This window comes from Polypterus senegalus, chromosome 2 (assembly GCF_016835505.1).
Source record: "Polypterus senegalus isolate Bchr_013 chromosome 2, ASM1683550v1, whole genome shotgun sequence".
Lineage (NCBI taxonomy): Eukaryota > Metazoa > Chordata > Cladistia > Polypteriformes > Polypteridae > Polypterus > Polypterus senegalus.
The window spans coordinates 191,227,247-191,245,587 of record NC_053155.1 but is presented as its reverse complement, the minus strand read 5'-3'; positions in this window follow the sequence as shown (position 1 = coordinate 191,245,587).

The following is an 18,341-nucleotide window of genomic DNA, read 5'->3' as shown; positions in this document are numbered from 1 at the left end:
TGTTTTGTCTGTTTTTACCCTGTTTTTCCTGTCATGCCTTATGTGCTCTTATGACTAATAAATTCTTTTACTATATAGTTCTTTATTTATTTTTTAGAATAGTTGTTACACAGTTTTCATCTTCTCCAATTTTGTGATGTTTTGGATATTTGTTAACTTTTAACAGCCTCAGATCCATTTCTGGCACTGTTCAGGCTTTTGAGTAGGAGATATGCTGCCCGGTATGAGGCTTGCCTCTGTAGCTTAGTGGAGTACAGGAATGACCCTTTGTGTGTGTGTGTGTGTGTGTGTGGTGGCGGGTTTGGAGGCCTCTTCCCCTTTTTGTAATTAGTGAGGCAGGAAAACAGAACCATTTTTGATAAATTTTTGTAACTTATCTAATTGCCTTTATTATTACCATTGCCTTTGCTTCCTTTGGAATACAGTACTTTTAAATTCTTGTCATAAATATTAAAATACTAAAGAAACCTTATTTGGATTTATGGTTTTATAGAATTTTTATGATTTTTCCATTCCCCTTTCAATGATAATTTTAGACTTTAAAGTATTTACCCCACTTTAGGCTTATTCAAGCCATGAACTTGCATCTTAAATTTGGGGGCATTGATGCTAAAAGTAATGAGGCCTCCTCTGTAGGTGCAAGGCTGCTGTGAAGCACAGATTTGGCTTTTGCTTGCTTTTGAGGTCTGAAGATTTTATTTAAATTGGCAGAATCAGAATTTTTTTTTTTTTGTAGTGCTCTTTATTACCCTTTTATTGTATTTATTTGTTTGTGTGCTTGTGTGTTTGGTTGTTTGTTTGTGAGGAATCAATTTCAATTTACTTTTCATTTTCTGGTAGCCAGCATTGTATTAGCAACAAATGGGTACATCCATTATATCTGTAGTGTGGTTACTTTTACTATAGTGTTGCTTTACATGGCATCACCTTTGCAAGTCAAGTCAAGTCAAGTCGGGGAGCATGCACTGGTACAATGCATTGCCGCACCCACTACATGGCGAAACAACTCGGGATCCCAGTTTGCCACCCCCTAAGCAGACATGCAGTCCAGTCCCACCCTCTGGAAATGACCCTCTATCTGCCGCAGCCAGGTGTTACGTGGGCGACCCCTTGGCCTGGTCCAGCCACTCGGATCCCCAACAATGAGGATCTTACAAGCCGGATCACCCTTGGGGAAATGCGACACATGGCCATAGTGCCGTAATTGACGCTCCCTCACAATGCAGGTAATGTGCCTCATTCAGGACTCCATGAGCAACTGCTCATTCAACACAAAGTCAAAGCAACACTGCCCAAGGATTTTCCATGGAGACACAGTACCAAAGGAGTCCAGTCTTCATCTCAGGTCACTGGAAAGTGTCCATGTCTCGCAACCATATAGCAACACAGGAAGCACCAGGACTCTAAAGACTTGGACCTTCGTCCTTTTGTATAAATATCGGGAGCGCCACACGCCCCTTTCCAGCGACATCATGACCGCCCATGCTCTCCCAATCTGTCTATTGATTTCACAGGAAGAGTCACCAGAGACATGAATATCACTGCCAAGGTAAGGAAACCACTCAACAAGGTCAACACTCTCTCCGCAAACAGACACATTGCTGATGGCTGTGCCAAAGAGGTCATTAAAGGCCTGGATCTTGGTTTTTATCCAGGACATTCATAAGCCCAGACACTCAGAGTCCTCACTCAGTCTCTCGAGCGTCCCGATCAGAGCCTCCATTGACTTCGCGAAGATCAGAGCATCATCAGCAAAGTCAAGATCTGTGAATCTTTCTTCACCAACAAATGCCCCACAGCTGCTGGACCCCACGACCTTGTCCAACACCCAATCCATACAAGCATTGAACAGTAGGAGCAAGAACACACCCCTGACGAACCCCAGAATAAACTGGGAAAAAACTGCCTCCAATCTGCACAGCACTCACAGTACCAGTGTACAGGCCAGCCGTGATATCCAGCAACCTTGAGGGGATCCCGCAAACCATCAGGATGTTCCACAGGGCAGCTCGATCAACTGAGTCGAACACTTTGTGAAAATCGACAAAGGCTGCAAAGAAACTGTGCCGATATTCGCATTTGTACTCCATGAGAACCCTCAGTGCCAGGATGCAGTCGATGGTAGACTTCTTAGGCATAAAACAAAACTGTTCCAGTTGCTGGTAGGTGAGCAAGTGATCACAGGTCCTATTGAGGACGACCCTAGCAAGGACCTTACCCGGCACCGAGAGCATTGTTATCCCCTTGTAGTTGCTGTGATCCAGGCGATCACCCTTCCCTTTCCAGATAGGGATGACAAGTCCCGCTTTCCAGTCAGTTGGGATGATGCCAGTCTCCCAAATGGAAGCAAAGACTGCTTGCAATGCCAGGAGGACAGCCTTACAACCAGCCTGGAGAAGTTCACCCCGGATACCACAGATACCTGTAGCCTTTCCCCCCTAATCTGGTTCACTACCACTTGTGCAATCTCAGTGAGATTGGGTGGTTCACAGCTAATCGGAGGATCAGCCTCAAGAACCGTGGACCCAGAGATATCCAACTTCCAAGCCGGAGGATCACCTTTGAACAACTGCTAAAAGTAGCCAGCCCAGCGGGTCACAACTGCAGTGTCATACATAAGGACCGTTCCATCAGCTACACTGACTGCGACTCTCCGAGGAACAGATTCAGATGTGCGTAATGCTTCGATTCCTCTGTAAGCAGGACATGGGTCGCTAGACCACAGATGGTGTGTCACTTGCTCACAGATTCCTCTAACAAACGCCTCTTTATCTGCCCTCAGAGCCCTCGCAGCCATTCTTCTCAGTTCCCAGTACCCAGTAACACCAACACAACCCTCAGTAACCTTCAAGAGCTTGTCGTGGAAGGTCTCCCACATCACATTAGGATCGGATCCAAATCTGAAAGTTCCACACAAAAACTATGTGCAAACTCATTAGAAACATCCTGGTCTTGGAGTCTGGCCAAGTCCAGGTTCATTTTCCTAGTAGGTGGTAACCTACTAGACCTAAGCTGGATCTTAAGAGTAGCAACAACAAGTCTGTGGTCAGAATTCACAAACAAGGCACTTTTGTAGACCCTGCAGTTTTGCAAGATCCACCAGCGTCTGCCCATGAGGATGTGATCGATCTCCTTCACCGCCTCTAGTATTGGAGTACCAAGTCCAACAATGCGGTTCAGGGTGCTGGAACCAGGATCCCGCAATTTGCCGCCCCTGACCTTTTGCAAAGTCAAGGAACATGGAGCCAATTTCACCACGGCCACCAGTGCCAGTGGCTGCATTGAAGTCACCCATGACCAGTCGAATGTCACCTTGTGGGCACCCATCAACCACCGAGCGAAACTGCGAATAAAATTCTCCCTCGCCGAGACATCACTCTCCATGGTCGGAGCATACACTGAAACAACAGACAAGGCACCCAGAGAGTGCCGTAATCTGAGTCACATAATACGCTTGTTAAAAAGAGTGACATCGGACACCATTGGAAGAAGACAATCCGTTACAGCAACAGCTACTCCCTTTGTATGATAGCCATCAGACCGACCAGACCCATAAAAGGTGTATCCACCTACAGAGATCTGGCCAGTCCCTGGTCTGCACACCTCGGAAAGTGCCACCACTGAAATGCAGAGTTTACGCAGCTCCTCCGACAGCAGAGGAAGATGATCAACTTGCCGGAGAGACAAGACATTTCATGCGCCCAACCATATGGGACGCTTCAAATTGGGACCCAAGTGCTGCCTTGCAGCAGGCGACGCCTCAGCACCACACCAGTTCCGATCCCCAACAGACTTGACCCTATTGGCTCTCCAATGGTTTCGACTCTTCCGGGGATGGGGCTCTCAAGGGCTTTCTCCCATCCCCTTCATGATGCGAGCAGCCTCCCTTTGGGTGGCTGCAGTAGAGCTACTCCTGTGGAGAGCAAAAAGGAGTCCTTTCTGTAGTCTCAGAGCTTTGTGAAGTTTTTTTATGGTGGATGGAGTGCCAATCCTGCCACCAACCCCCATGATTTCCCTGCAAGTTGGAGGACCGCTTGCAGGGCTGGATGCAGTTTAATGTCATACCCAGGACATCACCTATGCTATGGTACATATATCTTTTGAAAAGATGGCAGTGGCTTTCAAAATGTGACTGGGAATGTCTGGAAAATGCAGTTGAAAGGGATTCCTAAAAGATAAATACATGATAGGCGGAGGGAGACCAGGGCCTATAGCTCCACTGAAAGGTAATTTAGACATTAACAAGAATACATTCTGGGATTTAGAAGAATACTAGCATATGTTAAGAAAAATCCACAAAGATACAATGAGAACATGGAACTCCCATACAGACCATGACCACGGCTCAGAAATGAAATTAGAAATTTGGAGCTATGAGGAAGCAACACTGCGCCACCGTGTCACCTCACATCTGGTAGACCGAAATGACTGCTTCAGTGCTAGGTGGCGACTCTGGCCACGGTTTGATCACACTTGTTTACTGGTCAAAAGAGTAATATGAGCAGAGACGTGCATTGAGCAATTTTCCTTCAAGAGTCTCTTTCATCGAATTCTATAAATGTCATCCTGTTGTGAGCTTCTAAATGCGATGTCTGTGAAAAGGTCTGGCTGTCAAATGTCAGGAAGTAAATCCTTTCATCCGCCACATTAAAATGATTCCCCTTTTACTACAGTTTTGACTGCCTCACTACGCAGAAATATAAACTGCAATAAATGATGTAGAAAAGGTTAGGTGAATGGCAGCCAAGGTCCTTGCGGAGCTCACAGAAGTCGTTTGTCATTTCTTTTCTAGCCCTTATGTAGAGCTAACGTTTTCAGCTCATTTTGTAAAAACGTATCTGCTAAGAAATTAAGGTACATCACATTTTAAATTTTAAGACAGACCTCATACCCATCTTATAGCTAACAAAGTGAAACAATTAGAACAACATTTTTTAATGGTTAAATATCTAAATAATAAGCTAGTTAAATGACTGAGAAATTAAAAGACTGCTTGGTTCAGAAGTTCATACCCTAACTCCAATAACTAAATACTGACCCTTAAAATCACTCCATTCTGCTTTATGGACAAATTAAATTGTCAGTGCCATGCATGGATTGTTGAACCCACCTCTCCTATCTCAGGACTGTGGTGAGCTGGTTCCTACCTCAGCAACATTATATATAAGGCAGTATTATATATATTACTGTAGATGAGGAGACAATCCATCTCAGGGCACACTCACACTGTGTTTCCAATTAACCTAAAATTCCTGTCTTTGGAGATATGAGAGGAAAATCAGCGAAGTTGGAAAAAACCCACAGAAACAAATGTGGAGAACATTCAAATTTACACATAGACAACATCCAGGTGTGAGATTTTAACCCTAGACACTTGATCCATGAAGCAGCAGTAGTAGTCACTGGGCCATTGTGTATAATGAGTACAACAAAACTGAATTATATAATTAATTTGCTGCACTTAGTGTCTTCACCATTTGAAAGAAACATAAAAGATACCAATACCAGTGATATTTTACAATACTTGATAAATATTTGATACCATGGCAAAAACAGAAATCCTGTTCATTATTAAAAGTACCACAATTATTTAAGTTAACAACATTGTGCCTTTTACTCTAATAGAATGTAAAATATATAAATACTAGCCGAAGCCCGCCGTGGCATACGGTGGTGTAAGAATAGGAATGGAAAATGGTGAGAAAGGAATTCAGTATAACAAAGGCTTAGGAAACAACCGTCGCAGTATAACGAAAATAGCAAGGCGCGAAACCAATGCCAATGGTTGAGAGAGTACCTTCCTGTAGCAGGCTACAGAAAACATAGATAGACGCTGTATTCACTGTGTTGCCCAGTCGACACAGTACTAAAGTATTGGTTAATGCCCGAGTCACCTCACGTATAGATTACGGTAATGGTATTCTATCTGTCATCCCACAAGAACGTATCCATCACTTACAATTTATTCAAAATTCTGCTGCCAGAATAGTAACCTGCTGTTCTAAATCCACTGAACATACTACACCTATTCTCTCTCAGCTTCACTGGCTGCCTGTTAACTACAGAATACAATACTAAATACCGTTCTTAACATTTAAAGCTCTCCACAACCTCACTGATCTCCTACAGACTGAAACTCGTCTCACTCAGTCTGATTCTCATCTGCAGCTGTACTTTCTGCACCACACATCAAACTCTGTGCTATGGGAGCTTGAGCATCTTTCATAGTGTTCCTCAACTCGGGAATTCTCTTCTGATATACATCAGCTCGATTCAATAACACATTTTAAAACTACCCTCAAAATGTATCTTTTCAAACTGGCATACCAATTGTGAATTTTGCACTGTTACTGCCAGTTATCTTTGTTTGCTAATTATTGCTGTTTGATCGAGAGCGACGGTGGACGCAGAAGTAGGATTAGAGTTGGCGGGGTGGCTCTCTGTCTTGCGTGCCCTTAGTGTCTTGCTTGCGCTCACTGTCTTACGTGCCCTTAGTGAATTATATATATAGATTAACAGTAATAACAGAATTGATATACTGGTACTGTATACTGTTCAAGTAGGTATCTATCATTTAAGTACACTAGTATAGACTTTCATAAATGTCAAAACACAATGCAGGGCTTGAGTTTTACTGTGTACATGGTAACAGTGTAACAACAAATTAAGGGGACATTATAATCAGCAATAGATAGATAGATAGATAGATAGATAGATAGATAGATAGATAGATAGATAGATAGATAGATAGATAGATAGATAGATAGATAGATAGATAGATAGATAGATAGATAGATAGATAAAAGTTTACTTATCCCCAGGTGGATATGTGGCTTTTTACAGAAGGACTTTAAATAAAAAATAAATAACACACTATGGTCTGAATACACTCCAAAACAACTAAAAAGCGAGAAAATTAAAATGAAACAAAAATTCTGACTTGGCTGTGCACATTCCAAATTTATTTTCTGGTATTTTCTCACTTGTAACCAAGTCTAAAAAATATCTAAACTCAAAATGTGAACCATAACCAAAGTCAAAAAACTGTTGTAAGATTGTAGCCAAAGAAATCAAAACCTGAAACGCTTTAAATAGCACAAGTAGTAGCAGCCAAACTCAGACAGTAAATGCACTGAGGAGACAGTTAAGTACTGCCACTTTAATAATGCCACAAAACTCAACCTCTGTTTCCCGTTACCTACAAACCTGGATACACAAAATGGCGGTGCCCATAACAAAAACAAGAAAAGTAATGGTAATTAATTTATATATACACACACAAATTCATAACACAAGCTAAACAGATAAAAAGAAAAGTAATTAAACCCAGGGAGGAAACACTGGTCAAACAATAATAATATTAGAGTTACCAAACAGCCTATTGTGGACAATTTTTGAATATGAAAAGAAAGCCATTGCATCAAAAGAAAATAAGGTGTGCATGCAAACTCCATACTAATAGTGTCCAAGCCTAAAAGTGATGTCTGGAGATGTGATACAACAACACTACAAACTATGTAACGGTGTCAGCTGCTGTGAACTTAAGAGAACTTGAAAGGAGTTTTAGTTTCTGTAGCTGTGAAGCCGGAGTTTGCCATTTTGCTCTTTTTATTGTGAACATGTTACTCCATCATTGCATTCGATTTTAAAACTCCACCCAAATCAAACAAGAGAACAGTTAACTATGCATGATGTCCACACATCAAGGTTTACTTTATCGTTCATTCTGATATGTTTTATTAAGAGGCTTTGTCCAGATACTGGCTAAGTAGCAAACTCTTCCTTTTGGCTTTGAGCCCCACCCCCACTATAACCTGTCATCTATTGGGGCAACTATAGATCCTTCAAAAATTTCAATCTCTGGTTTTCGACTGGTCTTGATGTTTTAGGGTCCCCTGATACCAAAAATATTAATACCTTAATGATGGATGTATGTCTGTATGTGTGTCACAGTTTCTAGATCTAAAATAGCTGGATGGAAAAATACCAAACTCAAAACTTAAGCCTGCTTTGAGATGCAAGAGAAAGAGGAACTCTAGAGGGTCCGTCAAATACTATAATTCTTCTTAATTATGAATTCTTCTTGTCAATTGCTATCGTAATGTTGTATTTTATGATTAGAAAGATCAGCATCAGAGCGGGTATAATTACTGAAATGTTACAGAATAGTTAGAATAACTTGATTCCTAGGGTGAAAAGCCTACTGATATTCATGCCTAAATTTTTTAGGATCTGTAATGGACATTTTTAATTTTGAATATGCAGAAGCTCATGGTATTGTGGACTCCAGTTCAGATGTTCTGCCAATGAGCATATTGCTTTTCTCCTGGTACGTCTGGTTTGTTTTTCAAATTCGGTAGGTGGAAGTCTTTAAAATGGGCCAGTATGAGTGAGTGAGTGCGTTTGGAACTGTGATGGAGTGCACACTGTGACAGAATTGGACTGACACACAAGCACTGCTTTTTCCTGCCGTGTATATCATTCTGCCAGCATAGGTTCTGGCCATTCATGACCCTGTACTGAAATAAATTGATGGATGGATGTGTAACACCTCATTGTCTCTTCGAACCTGTGGTCTTATCCTTACCTTAGTGTCGTCTTTGACTTTTCACATTGATTTTCTCTTATGGTTATTATTATCTTACACTAAATAAGGTGCTCCGTGGTTGTGTTCACTGTAAAATGGTTTGTACAAAATATTAGCAGATACAGATGCATTATCTAGGGAGCAGATTAGAATTCAGTAGGTGTTGTTATGACTGGGGCCATCAAAGTGCAGACAGCATCATAAAAACCAATGCACACCCAAAGGATTACAGTAAAAATTTTAATGGAGGTTAACTAAAAAGGCAGGCGTGTTCTGCATTTGTTATCATCTTAACACCCAAAAAGTATCTGAAAGCCAGTTACAAACAATGTTCCCTCTAAGGAGTAGCATATAGTGAGCAAAAAACATTGTTTATGAGCGACATTTTGTTTAAGTCAAAAATTTATCAGCACCAATTTTCGAGATAAGTACGAGTGACGCCGTCGGAATGAGCGATCATGCGGGAAGTATGAGCGACGCTCTGAATTCGTGTGAGCGATCGCTCACTCGCTCCAGCTTAGTGGGAACATTGGTTACAAATCAACCTTTGTAAAATTTATGGTTAAATTATACATACATATTTATTAATTATAAAATGAAGACAATGAAATAGTACCCAACCATTGTTGTTCCCTGCCTGGAACCTGGTGCTGCTAGTGTGGGCTTTGGCACCTGTGACCATGAACTGGATTAAACAGGTTTGATAATGGGCAGATGGATAAAAAACAATAGTTAGGAAAAAGTTAGAAGGAGAAAGCAACCTGTGCCAAGAAGGGCAGTGAATCTCCAGTTCTTACAATACACCTATTTATTTTAATTAAGCAAGCAGCATCTCAACAGAGAGCAGTGACTGAGAACCTCTGAAAATTGTTCTTTCATTAGATTAACATTGCCCTTCAAGATGTAGAAACCTTAAAAGAAGTTTATCTCCATGTAACTGTCACTGTGCATTGTGTGGTGACACAGTGGTTAGTGCTGCGGCCTCACAGACTCAGAATCCTGAGTTCAAAGCCATTGTTGTCTGTGTGATGTTTGCCTGCACTCCTGGTGCCTGTGTGTCATGTAGAAGGATTGGAGACTCTAAATTGGCCCCGGTGTGAGTGTCTATTGACCACCACCAGGGTGTTTCCTATGACTTGTTTTGCCGGGATAGGCTCTGGCTTCCTGTAACCCTGAACTGGATTAAGCTCCTTCAAAGTGTGGTGTTATTATTTCCTTTATTAAATAACTTGTGATGGTGAAAAGTATAGTTTGAAATAAAGAGTGAGTGATTGACTAAAAAAATAGAATATTTGACCTTCAGATTGTGGAGCAAAGGTCTAATTTGTGGCCGCTATCAATGTGTAAAAGTTGCACTTCTGGATGTGGTGATGTTAAGGATGGATGACTTGAGCCCACTACTTTCACCTTACCAACAGGTCGGCATCTTATATTACTTACCTCTTAATTAACCTTGGTTGTGTAGCAGAGATATCCTCAAAATATAGGAAAGTACACAGAGATGGTCCTCCAGTTTGTGGGCCACTTGCCAAGTGTATTTAAAAAGGCAAACGTGAACATGACGCAGAGGTACATCAACTACTTCTTTTCCGCCACTCTAACTGCCCATTCCTCCCCTCATTAGTGGTTTATCCTTCCTTTTTAAATAATAAGCAACCTTTTATTATTATTACAGTATTGATGCCTGCTTACAACTGCATTGTTAGAAGGTGAAATTTACAAATAACAGAATTTTATTAACAAATTCCTTTTTCTCAATTATGTGCTGTTAAATCCAGCAGAATTAACTGGCAAACACAAATAAAGCATACATAAGGAGATTGTAATTCAATCCACATCTTTTTTTGATCAAATGTATTTACCAATAGTCTAGACATGAAATCAGACTTGCTTCAGCCAGGTAAAATAATTGCTCTAAATTACTGCTAATAAATAGTAATTAGGCAACTCTCCTCAGATGAAAATTGATGCGCATTAGTCAGACTGGCATGTCGTGAAAGATGCAAATAAACACAGTAAGGACAGCAGTCAGGTCTCTGGAAAAGACAGAGTAAGAGTTTTGCAGCCTCACACGCATGTCTGATGCCTGATGCCTCAGGCTAAGGAAGCACCACAGAAGAATGAACATAAATGGTGACAAGTCTTCAGAAATATGAAGAGACTATGGAGATAATAGTGACTACGGAGAACCTGGTGAGATGATGAAAAATGCCTTTCAAATGGAGATATCCTGATTAGCCCTAAAGTTGTGTTTTGCAGAAGGATCATGCTACCTGACAAGACTTTTGTTTTATCTTATAGCCTAATGCCAGCCCAAAAAACATTCACACACATCTCAAAACAAAGGTGAAGAACAAAACTTTTGAACATTAGAGAAAGAAAGCACTTAGCATGACTTTTAATGCTGAATGGGATCAAACAGGTTTTGAAACAAAGGAAGGCAACACATCATCAAAACAAGAGTCTCTGGTAGAAGGGGAGCATGGGAAAGTTCATGTCTGTGGCTGAGTAACTGGCCATTCATCTGTGTTCACTTTCAAGGTCTGGATGGCTCAGTGAATTCAAGCAGGACAGCATTACCTTTGTGGTAGACAGATACTGTAGCTGAAAAGTGGGGTTGGCCTCTGTCTTATGATCTAATTGAAATATTATTGGCAACATTAGCCTAATAAAGTAGCCTATCATCCTAGATACCATCCCCCTCACCCCCCATCCCCCACCCACCACCACCAAAATTTTAGCAAATGTCTGGTTGTCTGGTCATATAAATGTTGTGCTTGACCTAGGCTGTATTTTGTTTTGAAGTTTATATCTGGATCTATGAAACACTTTGGAAAAGGTTGTCTCACTGCCCAAATAGTATCCAGTATTCCTAGTACAAGTTTAAATACATTTACATGTAAGGCTAAACAAAATCTAAATCTGTGATTGCAGTAAATATGAATATAGCAAAAACAAATCACACATATGTCTGCATACATACATAATGTACAAATCAAGGTAATATGCTACTGATTGATTATATTTGTTGCAAACTACATGGGGAAGGTTTTGGGTAGTTGAAACTTGAAGGGTAATCACAAGGGGGCACCACTGAGCCCCAAATAACATATACAGTAATAACAAACAGAATTTCAGCTTCAGATAAAGGATTTTATTTGACTAAAGTAACACCTTCTTCATATGAACACCAGCAAAATACACAATTCTCCTTCCTCTTCCAAGAGAGTGTTACCTACTGCCTCTCGACACTGACTTGTCTAAATGTGGCAGCGGCCTATCTTTTAAAGTCAACTCAGGAGCTGCTTCCAGTCTCCTGTCCAGGTGGTCTGGGGAACCTCTGGGTCATGCGGAAACCAGGGCAGTCCTGCCTTGGGAGTGCCCTCTGGTGAACTGAAAAGTGTGTTGTAAAACTCACAGCCTTCAACCGTGAAAACAGCGAGTCTGTGGTGGGCCATCTGTTATGTATTTCAGCCTATTCACCCAGTCCATCCATTATGGCCTCTTGGCTGGGCAAGAATTCTTTCTTCATTCCATCCAGGATGCTTTTCTTTCCATCCTGGCACCTATAAAGGGCTAAAGAGGTTAACTTTCCTGACTAGAGATCATCTTCTACTGCCTTTAGTGAGAAGCTCTGGTATATTCATGTCATTAATCTTAACACTTGGTCAGGAATACCCTCTCTTCTTTTCTGGATGAATCAGACAATACTCTTTGTTGCTTCTGTTATTTTGGGCTCCTGCTCATTTCACTTCCATGGTATCACAACATGTGGCACTCTCAAATGGTTAATGTCCTCCTACAATGGAATTTAGAAAGGTTTACATTTTTGGCAGTTTTATATTTTCTCTTGTATAGAAGTGCCATTACAGTGCTGTCTGTGCCCATGAACCTTCTTGCCAGCCAGGCACCCCATAACACCAAATACCATCTAGATGAACCTAATTGTAGCCATCGGGGGAATGTTATGGTATGGATCAGACCACCTGTGTAAGAACATTTCTGTGACCCTCCACCACCCACCCGTGGAATATTGAAAAATCTGAACGAAATAATTAATCAAGGGCATTGTTGCATGTGCTGCAGGTAAACATATATTGCACCCTAAGTAATCCTGATGGCATAATTTGTAAGACAAGTACCAACTCTCAAACCACTTTAGTAAAACTTGACTTGCATGTATGGAATGTTTTTTGATTTTAATAAAATAAAATAAAAAAAATTTACCAACTCTATATGGGATGTCAAAGTATGGAAGGTACAGACACCATTATAAAAATAATTCTTGTAACACATCTAATATATAAAGCAGAGTCGATGTATGTTTGTTTGTCATACAAATCTGCACCGGGCATCCGATCACCACCAAACTGGGCATGGGGCTCCTTTGTGACCAGGAGGAGGTCATGGGGTATGTTTGGTTTGGAAAAATGTTTGGGGTGAAGCGCAGGGCATCTTTTCACCTACAGTTCCGCACATGTCCCCATACTGCCAACAGGAGAAGGGCTGCTGATGCAAAACCGGATAAAACATCTGAAGAAAGGGAAGGGAGGCTGTAGTCGATGTATGTTTGTTTGTCCGCCATACAAATCTGCACTGGGCGTCCGATCGCCACCAAACTGGGCATGAGGCTCCTTTGTGACCAGGAGGAGGTCATGGGGTATGTTTGGTTTGGAAAAATGTCTGATGCAAGAGCGGATGAAACATCCCAAGAAAGGGAAACCAGGCTCTCTGCCAACAGGCAAAAGGCTGCTGATGCAACACCTGGACAAATGCAGCACGATTTAAAAAATATGGCTTTTGCATATAACCGACAGGTTGCATATCATGAGTATCCTGTCTCTGTTATTGGCAGAATGGATCATATCTGTGTTCATTGTAGAGCTCTAAAATGGAAAGGAGAGTCACCAGGATTGTAATGCTCAAATGGGAGGGTGAAACTGCCATCTCTACTTCGTCCACCTGAGCCTCTACACTCTTTAATGTCAGGATCAACACCAATTTCAAAGTATTTCTTGAACAACATCAGGAAGTACAATTTCTGTTTTCAAATGACTTCTTTTGGTGCAACTAAACAAATATGAGAGGATGGGTTCATGCACATTCAAAGTGCAAGGTCAAGTTTACCATACAATAGGATCATTACTTCCATTAACTGAAGGGACAATTGAGTTCCTTCAGATCTACTTCATGGGAGATATTTCCACAACAGTGCATCATAGACACAGCAGAATACCGAACGTGAAACTGGATATTGTGATAGATTTAGAACGATTCCTTCATGAGAACAACACATATGTCACCCCTTTCAAGACTGCACTTCAACGTATGTCAACAGATGATTATAAAGCTGTCATAACAGCTGACAAAATGCCACAGGGAGAGCATCACTGACGATTCAATGCTCCAACACTTGATGAGGTTGCCATTGTAATGGTAATGACTTTGGGAAGTGGGCCATTATCATTGAGAAAAGGAACAGAAGTCTTCAGCATGTGGCAGACACACACAGGTTGTGTGATGCCCTTCCGTATCCACTAATCTTTTGGCATGGCTAAGATGGGTATTACTTTGGAATTCCACAAACAGATCCATCTACAGGCAACTCTGTTGCTGGCAAGAAACTCAATGGTCTTTTATGCTTACCGACTAATGAGTAATATCCGAGGAAGACCCAGGACACGCTGGAGGGACTATATCTATGGAACGCCTTGGGATTCTCCCGGAAGAGCTGGAAGAAGTGGCCGGGGAGAAGGAAGTCTGGGCCTCTCTGCTTAAGCTGCTGCCCCCGAGACCAGACCCCAGATAAGCGGAAGAGGATGGATGGATGGACTAATAAGTAGTTTCTGAAGAGAATCACATCTTGAAATGCCAGCAACTGTTCCATCAATACAAATTATTGAAGCAACTATCATAACAGGTTGCGCAAGACGTGAAAATGTTTTCATACCAAGAATAATGCTGATTCCGAATGATTTACCCTTTAATTTCAAACAGCTACAATTTCCTGTTTGTTTGGCTTTTGCTATTTCAATTAATAAGGCTCAATTCAAGAGCAATCACTGCAAGTTGCAGGCATCAATTTGGAAAATCCATGCTTTACACACGGACAACTTTATGTAGCAGTCCTCAGAATTTGTTTATTTTCGCACCACAAGGGAAAAAAAAACTATTGTGTATCCAGAGGCTCTGGAATAACCACTTGTATTACCTTTTACAATAAAATGTGAATCAAAAAAATGTTTGCTCTATTTCTATGTTGTGTTTCTGTCATTTGGGAAATTCATTATACATTCCCAGGCAACGCGGCGTACTGCTGCTAGTTTTATACAAAGCACAGCTGAGTGTCACTGTGCAGGAAAGCTGCATCATAAGGTAAACAGCTAGGTCTGCAGTTGGTCAATGGAGACCTTTAAATTAATGGTAATAATTTTAGGTGCATGTCTCATTTTTGCTGTCTCAGGAAAGAATACTAGAGAGACGGAGAGAGAGAGTATCTCCCTTAGCCATTCCTAAGTTGTGATGATTGGGGCTGAAAGAATTTGTAGCTACACATGATGTCACTGCTTACAAGGTCAGAAGACATTTTGGCAGCTGGCCTGTTTGAGTTCCTCTTTATGACTCAGGGGTATAAACAGTACCTTCTTATCAGGAAGCCAGTGTCCAGTGTTTAGTGCAGACATCTCAGGGAGGATGACTAACGAGAGAGAGAGAGTGAGAACATCTCCTTGAGTGAATATTTGGTGTTGACAATTGGAAGGAGACAAATGTAACAGACTGCACAGGGAAGCGGTTGGATAATAGAATTGTTCTTTAGCTGAGAAGTAGAACTGGTAGCTTTTAATCCTGGGTGTTGAGACACAATTAAAGAGTGTGCCCAAGGATTACTGTGACCTGAAAGAAACAACCAGGAGATGATTCAGGAATCAAAGACTGTGTTCAGAAATGAGCAAGGGTCAAGGACAGTTAGACAAATTAATGAGGCAAACACCATCGAAAGGCAAGGTAACTGAAAGTCAAGAAATGAAGTAGAAGTCAAAAAAAAAACAGCACTACGGCCAATTTAGAACAGAAGCGGGCTGTTTTTAGAAAAGACATTTTTTAGATTATCTACCAACAGTGGCACTGGGGTGCCACCCCCTCACATATTTTAAAAACTACTTAAATTAATTAGGTAATGTGAAATAATCATGAAATAAATGTGTTTATTTGCACAAAGTGGATTGTGTCAGCGTATGTCAGCATCCATTAAAAATTGGTTCTAACTTGTATTTGTTTAATTTCTGTGTAAATAAAACAATAAAAACTGTGAATACCTACAGTATATTTCTGGAGTGAAAGACGCTGGACAAATGAGAGTCTAAAAAAGTCCTTGAACCTTTGGCAAGCAGGTGACCTGAGGCTGCCCTTTAATTGGCTGCTTTCAGATTTTTCCAGAAATGCAGTTCTGTGCACCCCAGATACCCACGTTTATTGGCAGTGAATTAGTATTGTTTTAGGTTTTTTTAATTTAATGTGATTTGACAATCGTCAACACACTATGTCATGCTGACATCAATGGTTCCCAGTTCACATCTACCTTTAACGTTACATAACTAATAAAGAGCGAGCATGACTTTATGAAGATGGCAACTTCAAGCGGAACTTCAAAATCCCAGAAAAATGTGGTTATTTCTTTCATGTAACATCCCGTTATAAATCATTCACTTCAAGAAAAAAAAAGAAAATAAAGGACCTTGGACTGGACCAACCTGACTTAAGAATTCAGCAGAAGGCAAGTGATCGAGGATGAGCTTACACACGGACTTTTTTCATCTCTTGTTATAACAATCGATAAGCTAAATACAGTATGAATACAGAAAGTGCAGGTCTTTGCGTGTGTATTATTTGCAAGGAGATCAGTTCCTGAGATTTTTAAATTCCTGAGTTTGTAGGGTTATTTAGGGTATTTTATGTAAGTGATCACTCTAAAACATGCACTAAAAAGGTTGAGAACACTGTGGCACCAAAACTTGTATTTTAACAGCAGTTACCTCAATAACAAAGGGCCTTCATTTACTAGGCATTCCACAGCTCCTGCAACTATAAGCATCCAAAATATCCACGACGAGTTATCACAGAAGTAATTCAATGCTGTGCTAAGTAATGTCATTTGTTTGAGAAAATAGAAACTAAATACTAAGTAACATGAACAAGCAAAATTATTTGAATACAACCTTACAAAAAACTTGGGATATTGTGATTCAGGTGGTTTGTTACTCTTGCAGGCATTTCAAAATCAGTCTTTGATGCTCTTGTCCCATGCTAAATTATGCAGCTGCCTTTTTTCTATTTCATATTCTGCACAAAAAGAGATCTGAAAATGTGAACAAACCTGTGTACCTTAGCAGCTGGTTGAATGTTAAGAAGGAAAAATAATGAAGTAAGTGGCCTTGAGCAATGTTACAGACATGTCCAAAATACTGTGTTTTGTTTAACATAATTTTGACAATATGTGGAATTTCTGAAATCCTCTGAGAATTATTTCCAGTGTATCATGCTACTGACATTATTATATTTATAGCTGATGAGATGATGTACTATAGTAGTAAACACTGTCCTGTATAATTACAAAACATACAAAGATACAAAGACTTGTCTTTTGTTTTTCTACATTGTGTGTTTTATTCCCTTAGTGTGCTTTACTAATAGGCCTTCTGTTTGTTAAGGTCATGCAAGTTAACAAGGCTGAACTGAGCGAGAGCTTGAGAGAGAAAAAAAACATTCACTTGACAGTTTTGTTCACCATAGGAAGTTATTGGTGTCTATAGGTTGGCTGCTATCATGCCAGTTACATTTTTCTGTGTTTGTTTGTCTATTTTGTTTTGTTTTTTGAATTATTGTAAGGCCATGCATTTAGTTTTCTTCTTATAATAGCCAAGAAGGACAGATTTTTATTTTTAATGGCTGGGTCTATAAATTTGTGTGAGTGCATCTTCCAACATTGTGTGCATTACTGGGTTTTATTAGAGGATCCCTCTTGTTTGGCCACTGATGGTCAAGTCCTGTAAATTGTGTTATCTGGGTGAAATTTTATTCATCCACCCATTTTCATATACAGTGGTGTGAAAAACTATTTGCCCCCTTCCTGATTTCTTATTCTTTTGCATGTTTGTCACACAAAATGTTTCTGATCATCAAACACATTTAACCATTAGTCAAATATAACACAAGTAAACACAAAATGCAGTTTTTAAATGATGGTTTTTATTATTTAGGGAGAAAAAAAAATCCAAACCTACATGGCCCTGTGTGAAAAAGTAATTGCCCCCTTGTTAAAAATAACCTAACTGTGGTGTATCACACCTGAGTTCAATTTCCGTAGCCACCCCCAGGCCTGATTACTGCCACACCTGTTTCAATCAAGAAATCACTTAAATAGGAGCTGCCTGACACAGAAGTAGACCAAAAGCACCTCAAAAGCTAGACATCATGCCAAGATCCAAAGAAATTCAGGAACAAATGAGAACAGAAGTCATTGAGATCTATCAGTCTGGTAAAGGTTATAAAGCCATTTCTAAAGCTTTGGGACTCCAGCGAACCACAGTGAGAGCCATTATCCACAAATGGCAAAAACATGGAACAGTGGTGAACCTTCCCAGGAGTGGCCGGCCGACCAAAATTACCCCAAGAGCGCAGAGACGACTTATCTGAGAGGTCACAAAACACCTCAGGACAACGTCTAAAGAACTGCCGGCCTCACTTGCCTCAATTA